Genomic DNA, 9,033 nt, shown 5'->3' on the forward strand with positions numbered 1-9,033 from the left:
CTGGAAGTGAAACGGGTGGCTTTGTTGGAGTCTAACTTGGCTGAAGAAGCTAAGCTTAAGGCTAAGCCACAGTCTGGCCCATCGGGCAAGACTAATGATAAAAAGAGAAAATGGGACCAGGTGGACGGAGGTAAGACCTCTGGTTGCCAACCTGCATGTTCCAAATGTGGATGGAACCATACCGGTGAGTGCTGGAAGGCCAAGGGGGCTTGTGTTCGTTGTGGCAGCATGGACCATGGGGTTCAGAACTGTCCTCGACAGAACCCGTCTGGTAGAAGCGGCCAGATGACTTGTTTCCATTGTGGCCAGCAAGGACATTTCCAATCGAAGTGTCCCAAGCTGCAAGGAAGTCAGGGGAAGGGCCGTGGAGACACAGGCAAGGCGTCCCAAGGCAAACCAACCACAACACCAAGGGTGTATGAACTGTCACGAGACGATGGAGCTTTCGGATCTTTTGATTCGATCTCTAGCAATCTCTAAATTTATCTTTTTACATTCAAGTAGTAATGCTTGGTCTGGAACCTAGAATTGTCTAGGGGATTCTGATGGGGGTCTCTGATAGGAACCCTCATGATTGGTGGTGTAAAAAAAACCCACGTACTTTCCGACGCAGCGCTACACATAGGTTTTGTGAGTCCGGGACTGGTCGGAAAGGGTCTGTTCTGTCTGTACGCTGGTGATAATTTTGGGATAGTGAGGGCAGCCGGTGGGCAAGCCAGGAACTCACTAGGTCTCATGTCGAATATCCCAGTGCAGATCCAGGGAAAGGTCTTCCCTGTGAATCTGGTCTGTGTCCACCTAAAGAATCACGAGATGATCCTAGGTATGGACTGGTTGGGAAAGTATCGGGCCACTCTCGATTGCCATAGAGGTCGTGTGCAATTGGAGACTGGGCTTCGACCGATCCAGTACCAATGTCTGTGTCCGGCTCAAGAGAATGTAGTGGTTTCAGCAGTTCGAGCGATTTGGATGTTGGAACAGGGTTGTCAGTCCTTTTTGGCTACAATTACAACTACAGAGCCGGGCAGTTCTGTCTGTCTGAAAGACCTTTCAGAGGATTCGTTGGTGTCGAAGTTCCCAGATGTGTTCCAGGTACCTCAGGGTGTCCCCCCTGATAGGTCGGATCCATTTACGATTGAACTAGAGCCAGGGACAGCTCCGCTGTCCTAGAGTCTGTTTCTGTCGGCTGCAGCCGAGATGGCAGGGCCGAAATTGACCATGTCCGAGAGAGGACCATGGTCGCAGTACAACCAAGTCGGAGTTTGACCTAAGGTTAAGAATGATCAAGTCCAGTAAAGGACGAGGATCAGGCCACGACCTATTCGGAGATGGACCTATGGTCGGGGTGAAACGGTCGAGTCCCTGAGTGGACCAGGACCAGAGTACGATCGAGTCCAAGGAAGGACCAGGATCGAATTATGACAAAGTCCACTGAAGGACGGAAGTCAAGTCTGAGGCGTTTTTAGTCTGGAGGGACTAAGATCGCAATGTGGCCAAGCCTGAAAAGGTTGTGGCCGGTTAAGGGGATGATCCATTACGTTGTGGCTGAGGTCATGAACCTTATTGTCCATGAAGGACAAAAGAACCATAACAATCTGTTAGGACTTGTTGTAGGACGAGCAGCCTAAAGATTGGAACAAGTTCGTGAGGACTTGACTGGTACATCGAAGTGGTCATTTGGTGGTTTTGAATCAAGCTTGTTCTATTCTCTGATCAAGACTAGAATAAGTTCGGTTGGAATATTTTGTCTTGGGACAAGGTATAATCATCACCGGATTCGAGGACGAATCCATTACAAGTGGGGGAGACTTGTAACGCCCCCAATCCTGGAAAGGATTGTTGGGACAGCCATGGTTCGAGGAAACGTACTAGCCAGTCTTAGGACATCAAGGCAAGCGTTTCCATGGTCGAGAAAGAAGGTTAAGGACATAAGGAAACTTAGACTTAACCTTATAAGAGCAAAGAGACAGCTAAGACGAGTAAGACGGTAGCTGGACGAGATAGAGAAGTAGCTCGACCAGCTTAACGAAGCTAGGTTGAGTTCACTCCAGCTCAGCCACTACTAAGTCCGCTCCACTAGCTGGACTACTAGCTCACTCAGCTGAGGCAGCTGGGAGTCAGCTCATCTCAGCTAGACGGACTGTTCAGGTTTTAGGCTGATGGTCCGGGTTCGGGTCAGTGGCGGGCTGTGAGGTCCGGCCATGAGGCCATGGGCTGTTGGGTCCTTGGACAAGGCCGTGGGCTAAGTCCAGGAGGCTTGGGGTGTGGTTAGGCCTTATGACCGACCCCAAACCCAATCAGAAAGGGCGAAAGGATGCAAGTGGCTGAAAGGGGACAACCCTTGGCCGATGGTGCCCATTTGCTAGCAAGTCGTGCCTGTTCGTGGGGCAAGACTTACCCCCTCGTTTTCTATAAATATGGGGGCTCTCCTTTCGATTTCATTATCCAATTCCAGAGTAAAATACTCATGGAAAAACGTAGAGAGAGAGAGAGAGAGTTCTGGCCAAGAGATCGGCCGGAAAAGGGCCGGTCGTGGTGGTTTAGTATCTCCGGCAAGGAGAACGGTTTAGGAGAGAGGAGGCCGTGTGGTTATGAATACCCAAGGCATAGAGAAAGGTCTGGAGAAGGACTCCAACCCCGTGGTTCAGTCAGATAAGGTCAGTGGGGTAACCACCCACTCATCGGCTAAGACCATCGGACAGTCCGAACCGGTCTAGCCATGGGCGTTTGGATTGTATCCTATTCTTCTTATTATTTTCATCTAATTCTTCTTCTACTCCTTCTGTACATTGGCGTGGCCTTGTTGATGTGTTGGGATTGGTTATAACCGTGGTTCTGGTTGAGTAATGCGGTCGCGGTCCATAACCGATGAGTTAGGCGCGCGCATGGTCTAAACCGGCCTCAGGTGATCCGATTGGATAGGGGCGGTTCTGTTCTGTTCTGAACGGTTGCAACCCTTCCCTGAACAGTCACAATGGTTCATGACTTGTGTAGGTTAAGGCGTGGTCCTTTGGCCATAGGCCGGACACACGCACGGACCAGACAGTCCATACGGACGGTTAGGTCGAACGGTTGGAACATCTGAATGGGTGCAAGTTGCCAAGGGTCATGACTTGCCAAGAGGCACGTGTGTCCAAAGGGTACTAGTTCCCAAAGGGTGTGAGTTCCAAACGGTACCATTGGTTCAAGGCTTAGGCCGAACCAAGTGGACAGTCCGCGGCTGCATAGTCGAACGGACGGACGGTTAGTTTAACCGGAGTGTTGTGTCGCAAGGTCTGATTGGTTGCAAGGCAATCCGGTTTGGTCTTGGGCCTTACTCTGTGGTATGGATCCAGGCTTTGGGTCGGATCAGGTAAGAAGGTCCGTGAGCCTTTGGGCTGGACTTATAACTGGCCGATCGCACCTAGATCTTAATCAGACGGTTAGACGGGACTATGGACAATCCGACTATGGTTGGATGGTTCTAGCCGCAAAGGCTAAGTAGGATATCTTACAATCAACCTCGGGTTGGTGAGTAGGATAGGCGCCATATGCCTTATGTAGGGCGTAGACCCACATGATGGCAATGGAAGGCCGGTCATATCAGTGCATGCTAAGTGGACGATGGCTTATCAAGTCTAGTGGTCGGATCATGTTTCATGACGATGGTTCGATGGCCGAACACTAGTATGGATAGTCATGTTGCTGGAGTAAGAGTATTGGTGTGATGCTTCTAGATATCAACCTTGGTGTCAGCATTCGCAATAGTAAGACGCTTTGGAGAATGGTATGGGACATTTTCCAAATGTGTGATTAAACCGAAATGCTACTCATCTAGGTACCCACTGGAAGTGAAACGGGTGGCTTTGTTGGAGTCTAACTTGGCTGAAGAAGCTAAGCTTAAGGCTAAGCCACAGTCTGGCCCATCGGGCAAGACTAATAATAAAAAGAGAAAATGGGACCAGGTGGACGGAGGTAAGACCTCTGGTTGCCAACCTGCATGTTCCAAATGTGGATGGAACCATACCGGTGAGTGCTGGAAGGCCAAGGGGGCTTGTGTTCGTTGTGGCAGCATGGACCATGGGGTTCAGAACTGTCCTCGACAGAACCCGTCTGGTAGAAGCGGCCAGATGACTTGTTTCCATTGTGGCCAGCAAGGACATTTCCAATCGAAGTGTCCCAAGCTGCAAGGAAGTCAGGGGAAGGGCCGTGGAGACACAGGCAAGGCGTCCCAAGGCAAACCAACCACAACACCAAGGGTGTATGAACTGTCACGAGACGATGGAGCTTTCGGATCTTTTGATTCGATCTCTAGCAATCTCTAAATTTATCTTTTTACATTCAAGTAGTAATGCTTGGTCTGGAACCTAGAATTGTCTAGGGGATTCTGATGGGGGTCTCTGATAGGAACCCTCATGATTGGTGGTGTAAAAAAAACCCACGTACTTTCCGACGCAGGGCTACACATAGGTTTTGTGAGTCCGGGACTGGTCGGAAAGGGTCTGTTCTGTCTGTACGCTGGTGATAATTTTGGGATAGTGAGGGCAGCCGGTGGGCAAGCCAGGAACTCACTAGGTCTCATGTCGAATATCCCAGTGCAGATCCAGGGAAAGGTCTTCCCTGTGAATCTGGTCTGTGTCCACCTAAAGAATCACGAGATGATCCTAGGTATGGACTGGTTGGGAAAGTATCGGGCCACTCTCGATTGCCATAGAGGTCGTGTGCAATTGGAGACTGGGCTTCGACCGATCCAGTACCAATGTCTGTGTCCGGCTCAAGAGAAAGTAGTGGTTTTAGCAGTTCGAGCGATTCGGATGTTGGAACAGGGTTGTCAGTCCTTTTTGGCTACAATTACAACTACAGAGCCGGGCAGTTCTGTCTGTCTGAAAGACCTTTCAGAGGATTCGTTGGTGTCGAAGTTCCCAGATGTGTTCCAGGTACCTCAGGGTGTCCCCCCTGATAGGTCGGATCCATTTACGATTGAACTAGAGCCAGGGACAGCTCCGCTGTCCTAGAGTCCGTTTCTGTCGGCTCCGGCCGAGATGGCAGGGCCGAAATTGACCATGTCCGAGAGAGGACCATGGTCGCAGTACAACCAAGTCGGAGTTTGACCTAAGGTTAAGAATGATCAAGTCCAGTAAAGGACGAGGATCAGGCCACGACCTATTCGGAGATGGACCTATGGTCGGGGTGAAACGGTCGAGTCCCTGAGTGGACCAGGACCAGAGTACGATCGAGTCCAAGGAAGACCAGGATCGAATTATGACAAAGTCCACTGAAGGACGGAAGTCAAGTCTGAGGCGTTTTTAGTCTGGAGGGACTAAGATTGCAATGTGGCCAAGCCTGAAAAGGTTGTGGCCGGTTAAGGGGATGATCCATTACGTTGTGGCTGAGGTCATGAACCTTATTGTCCATGAAGGACAAAAGAACCATAACAATCTGTTAGGACTTGTTGTAGGACGAGCAGCCTAAAGATTGGAACAAGTTCGTGAGGACTTGACTGGTACATCGAAGTGGTCATTTGGTGGTTTTGAATCAAGCTTGTTCTATTCTCTGATCAAGACTAGAATAAGTTCGGTTGGAATATTTTGTCTTGGGACAAGGTATAATCATCACCGGATTCGAGGACGAATCCATTACAAGTGGGGGAGACTTGTAACGCCCCCAATCCTGGAAAGGATTGTTGGGACAGCCATGGTTCGAGGAAACGTACTAGCCAGTCTTAGGACATCAAGGCAAGCATTTCCATGGTCGAGAAAGAAGGTTAAGGACATAAGGAAACTTAGACTTAACCTTATAAGAGCAAAGAGACAGCTAAGACGAGTAAGACGGTAGCTGGACGAGATAGAGAAGTAGCTCGACCAGCTTAACGAAGCTAGGTTGAGTTCACTCCAGCTCAGCCACTACTAAGTCAGCTCCACTAGCTGAACTACTAGCTCACTCAGCTGAGGCAGCTGGGAGTCAGCTCATCTCAGCTAGACGGACTGTTCGGGTTTTAGGCTGATGGTCCGGGTCTGGGTCAGTGGCGGGCTGTGAGGTCCGGCCATGAGGCCATGGGCTGTTGGGTACTTGGACAAGGCCGTGGGCTAAGTCCAGGAGGCTTGGGGTGTGGGTTGGGCTTATGACCGACCCCAAACCCAATCAGAAAGGGCGAAAGGATGCAAGTGGCTGAAAGGGGACAACCCTTGGCCGATGGTGCCCATTTGCTAGCAAGTCGTGCCTGTTCGTGGGGCAAGACTTACCCCCTAGTTTTCTATAAATATGGGGGCTCTCATGTCGATTTCATTATCCAATTCCAGAGTAAAATACTCATGGAAAAACGTAGAGAGAGAGAGAGAGAGTTCTGGCCAAGAGATCGGCCGGAAAAAGGCCGGTCGTGGTGGTTTAGTATCTCCGGCAAGGAGAACGGTTTAGGAGAGAGGAGGCCGTGTGGTTATGAATACCCAAGGCATAGAGAAAGGTCTGGAGAAGGACTCCAACCCCGTGGTTCAGTCAGATAAGGTCAGTGGGGTAACCACCCACTCATCGGCTAAGACCATCGGACAGTCCGAACCGGTCTAGCCATGGGCGTTTGGATTGTATCCTATTCTTCTTATTCTTTTCATCTAATTCTTCTTCTACTCCTTCTGTACATTGGCGTGGCCTTGTTGATGTGTTGGGATTGGTTATAACCGTGGTTCTGGTTGAGAAATACGGTCGCGGTCCATAACCGATGAGTTAGGCGCGCGCATGGTCTAAACCGCCCTCAGGTGATCCGATTGGATAGGGGCGGTTCTGTTCTGTTCTGAACGGTTGCAACCCTTCCCTGAACAGTCACAATGGTTCATGACTTGTGTAGGTTAAGGCGTGGTCCTTTGGCCATAGGCCGGACACACGCACGGACCAGACAGTCCATACGGACGGTTAGGTCGAACGGTTGGAACATCTGAATGGGTGCAAGTTGCCAAGGGTCATGACTTGCCAAGAGTCACGTGTGTCCAAAGGGTACTAGTTCCCAAAGGGTGTGAGTTCCAAACGGTACCATTGGTTCAAGGCTTAGGCCGAACCAAGTGGACAGTCCGCGGCTGCATAGTCGAACGGACGGACGGTTAGTTTAACCGGAGTGTTGTGTCGCAAGGTCTGATTGGTTGCAAGGCAATCCGGTTTGGTCTTGGGCCTTACTCTGTGGTATGGATCCAGGCTTTGGGTCGGATCAGGTAAGAAGGTCCGTGAGCCTTTGGGCCGGACTTATAACTGGCCGATCGCACCTAGATCTTAATCAGACGGTTAGACAGGACTATGGACAATCCGACTATGGTTGGATGGTTCTAGCCGCAAAGGCTAAGTAGGATATCTTACAATCAACCTCGGGTTGGTGAGTAGGATAGGCGCCATATGCCTTATGTAGGGCGTAGACCCACATGATGGCAATGGAAGGCCGGTCATATCAATGCATGCTAAGTGGACGATGGCTTATCAAGTCTAGTGGTCGGATCATGTTTCATGACGATGGTTCGATGGCCGAACACTAGTATGGATAGTCATGTTGCTGGAGTAAGAGTATTGGTGTGATGCTTCTAGATATCAACCTTGGTGTTGATAACTTCGAGATTGGCTAAGAGTCATGACGAAGAGTATGGCTAGTACTATGTGTCGTAGACCATAAGTATTGAGCTTAGGTGTGATTGTTCAAGGAAGGCCGTGTAAGATCTGATCATGGTTGAGTATGGACGACCTGACCTCTGGATGATGGTCTAAGGTGTCAGTACTAACCTGATTAATGAATGCATCGGTTGGTATGAACAAGTCATATCTATTGTCTGGGTTAAGTCCCAAGGCCGGTCAGGCCAGATGATGACTCATCAGTTCCAAGTCATGTGAGGATGGTTGGTTGATTGACTTAGGATCTAATGAGCTTTGTCAGTCCAGAAGATGGACTTGGTACTATTGCCTATAAGGTAAAAGGATTTCGGATTGTGCATGAGCCGAGAAAGGCCAGATGCAAACCCTTATCCTTTCAAAGACTTCTCAAAGGTTACTTATGTCTGTGGGGATGGTTGGTTGAATGACTAAGTACCTAGGGGAGCTGTTTGATGCAGGAGTCAAGATAAGGACCTTAAGTAAGATCATTGAGTGATCGTGGTCCAGCTGTTAAGCAAGAGCGATTCAAGTCAATGGAGGACCGATGAGCTAATAAGCTCCGTAGATGTGGCAAAGGTATGATCTAGCATTTACTTATGTAGATCTAGATAGAATGGTTAGGGGAATGGAACCTCAGAATCGTATGGCTTGGTTTGGGTTTACGATTGACCTTTAAGCTAATTGGTAGTTGAGTAAACTGGCCAAGGCTAAGGTGATTCGACTGGACAAGTGTTAGATTGGTTTTAGACCAATGGTTAACTAGAGAATAATCCGCTGCGTATCTGTTGAAAGGATCTAGGCTATGAATGACTAGGGAAGTCTTTAGCTAAGATCTAAGTTAGCCCTCGCCTTTAGGCGATATTATAAATAAGGGGCAAAAATTAGGAGGTTCGGCCATGTGAGGCATCGACCGCGGCCTAGGCGGCCGGGAGCGGGTCTTACAGATTGGCCGATGAAATGCAGCCCGCATGTGCACAAGTCTCGGCCAAAAGCATCCTGACGGGAGCATTAAAACCCAAAAGAGTTAATTCATCCCTTCAGTACGCTTGCCCATCAGTACGCTTGGTCTCGATCATACCAAGGAAAAATGTTAACACTTGGTTGGATGATGGAAAGTCGAGCCAGCATAAGTACTACTTGGACCAATCAGACTTACTTGGACAGTCCAGTCCATCAAAACTCGAGTTTATGTCCAGATCAGTACACGGATCAGTCCACGCGAAGGGCCAGCATGCTGATATGTGTACTGACATGGTGCATCAGTTGTCCAAAATCAGTACACGGACAGTCCACGGGAAGGGCCAGCATGCTGATATGTGTGGTCAGCATGCTGATATGAGTTCAGTACACGGATCAGTCCACGGGAAGGACCAGCGTGCTGATATGTGTACTGACATGGTGCATCAGTTGTCCAAAATCAGTACACGGACAGTC

Source organism: Brassica napus, unplaced genomic scaffold (genome assembly GCF_020379485.1).
Source record: "Brassica napus cultivar Da-Ae unplaced genomic scaffold, Da-Ae ScsIHWf_515;HRSCAF=775, whole genome shotgun sequence".
Taxonomy (NCBI): Eukaryota; Viridiplantae; Streptophyta; class Magnoliopsida; order Brassicales; family Brassicaceae; genus Brassica; species Brassica napus.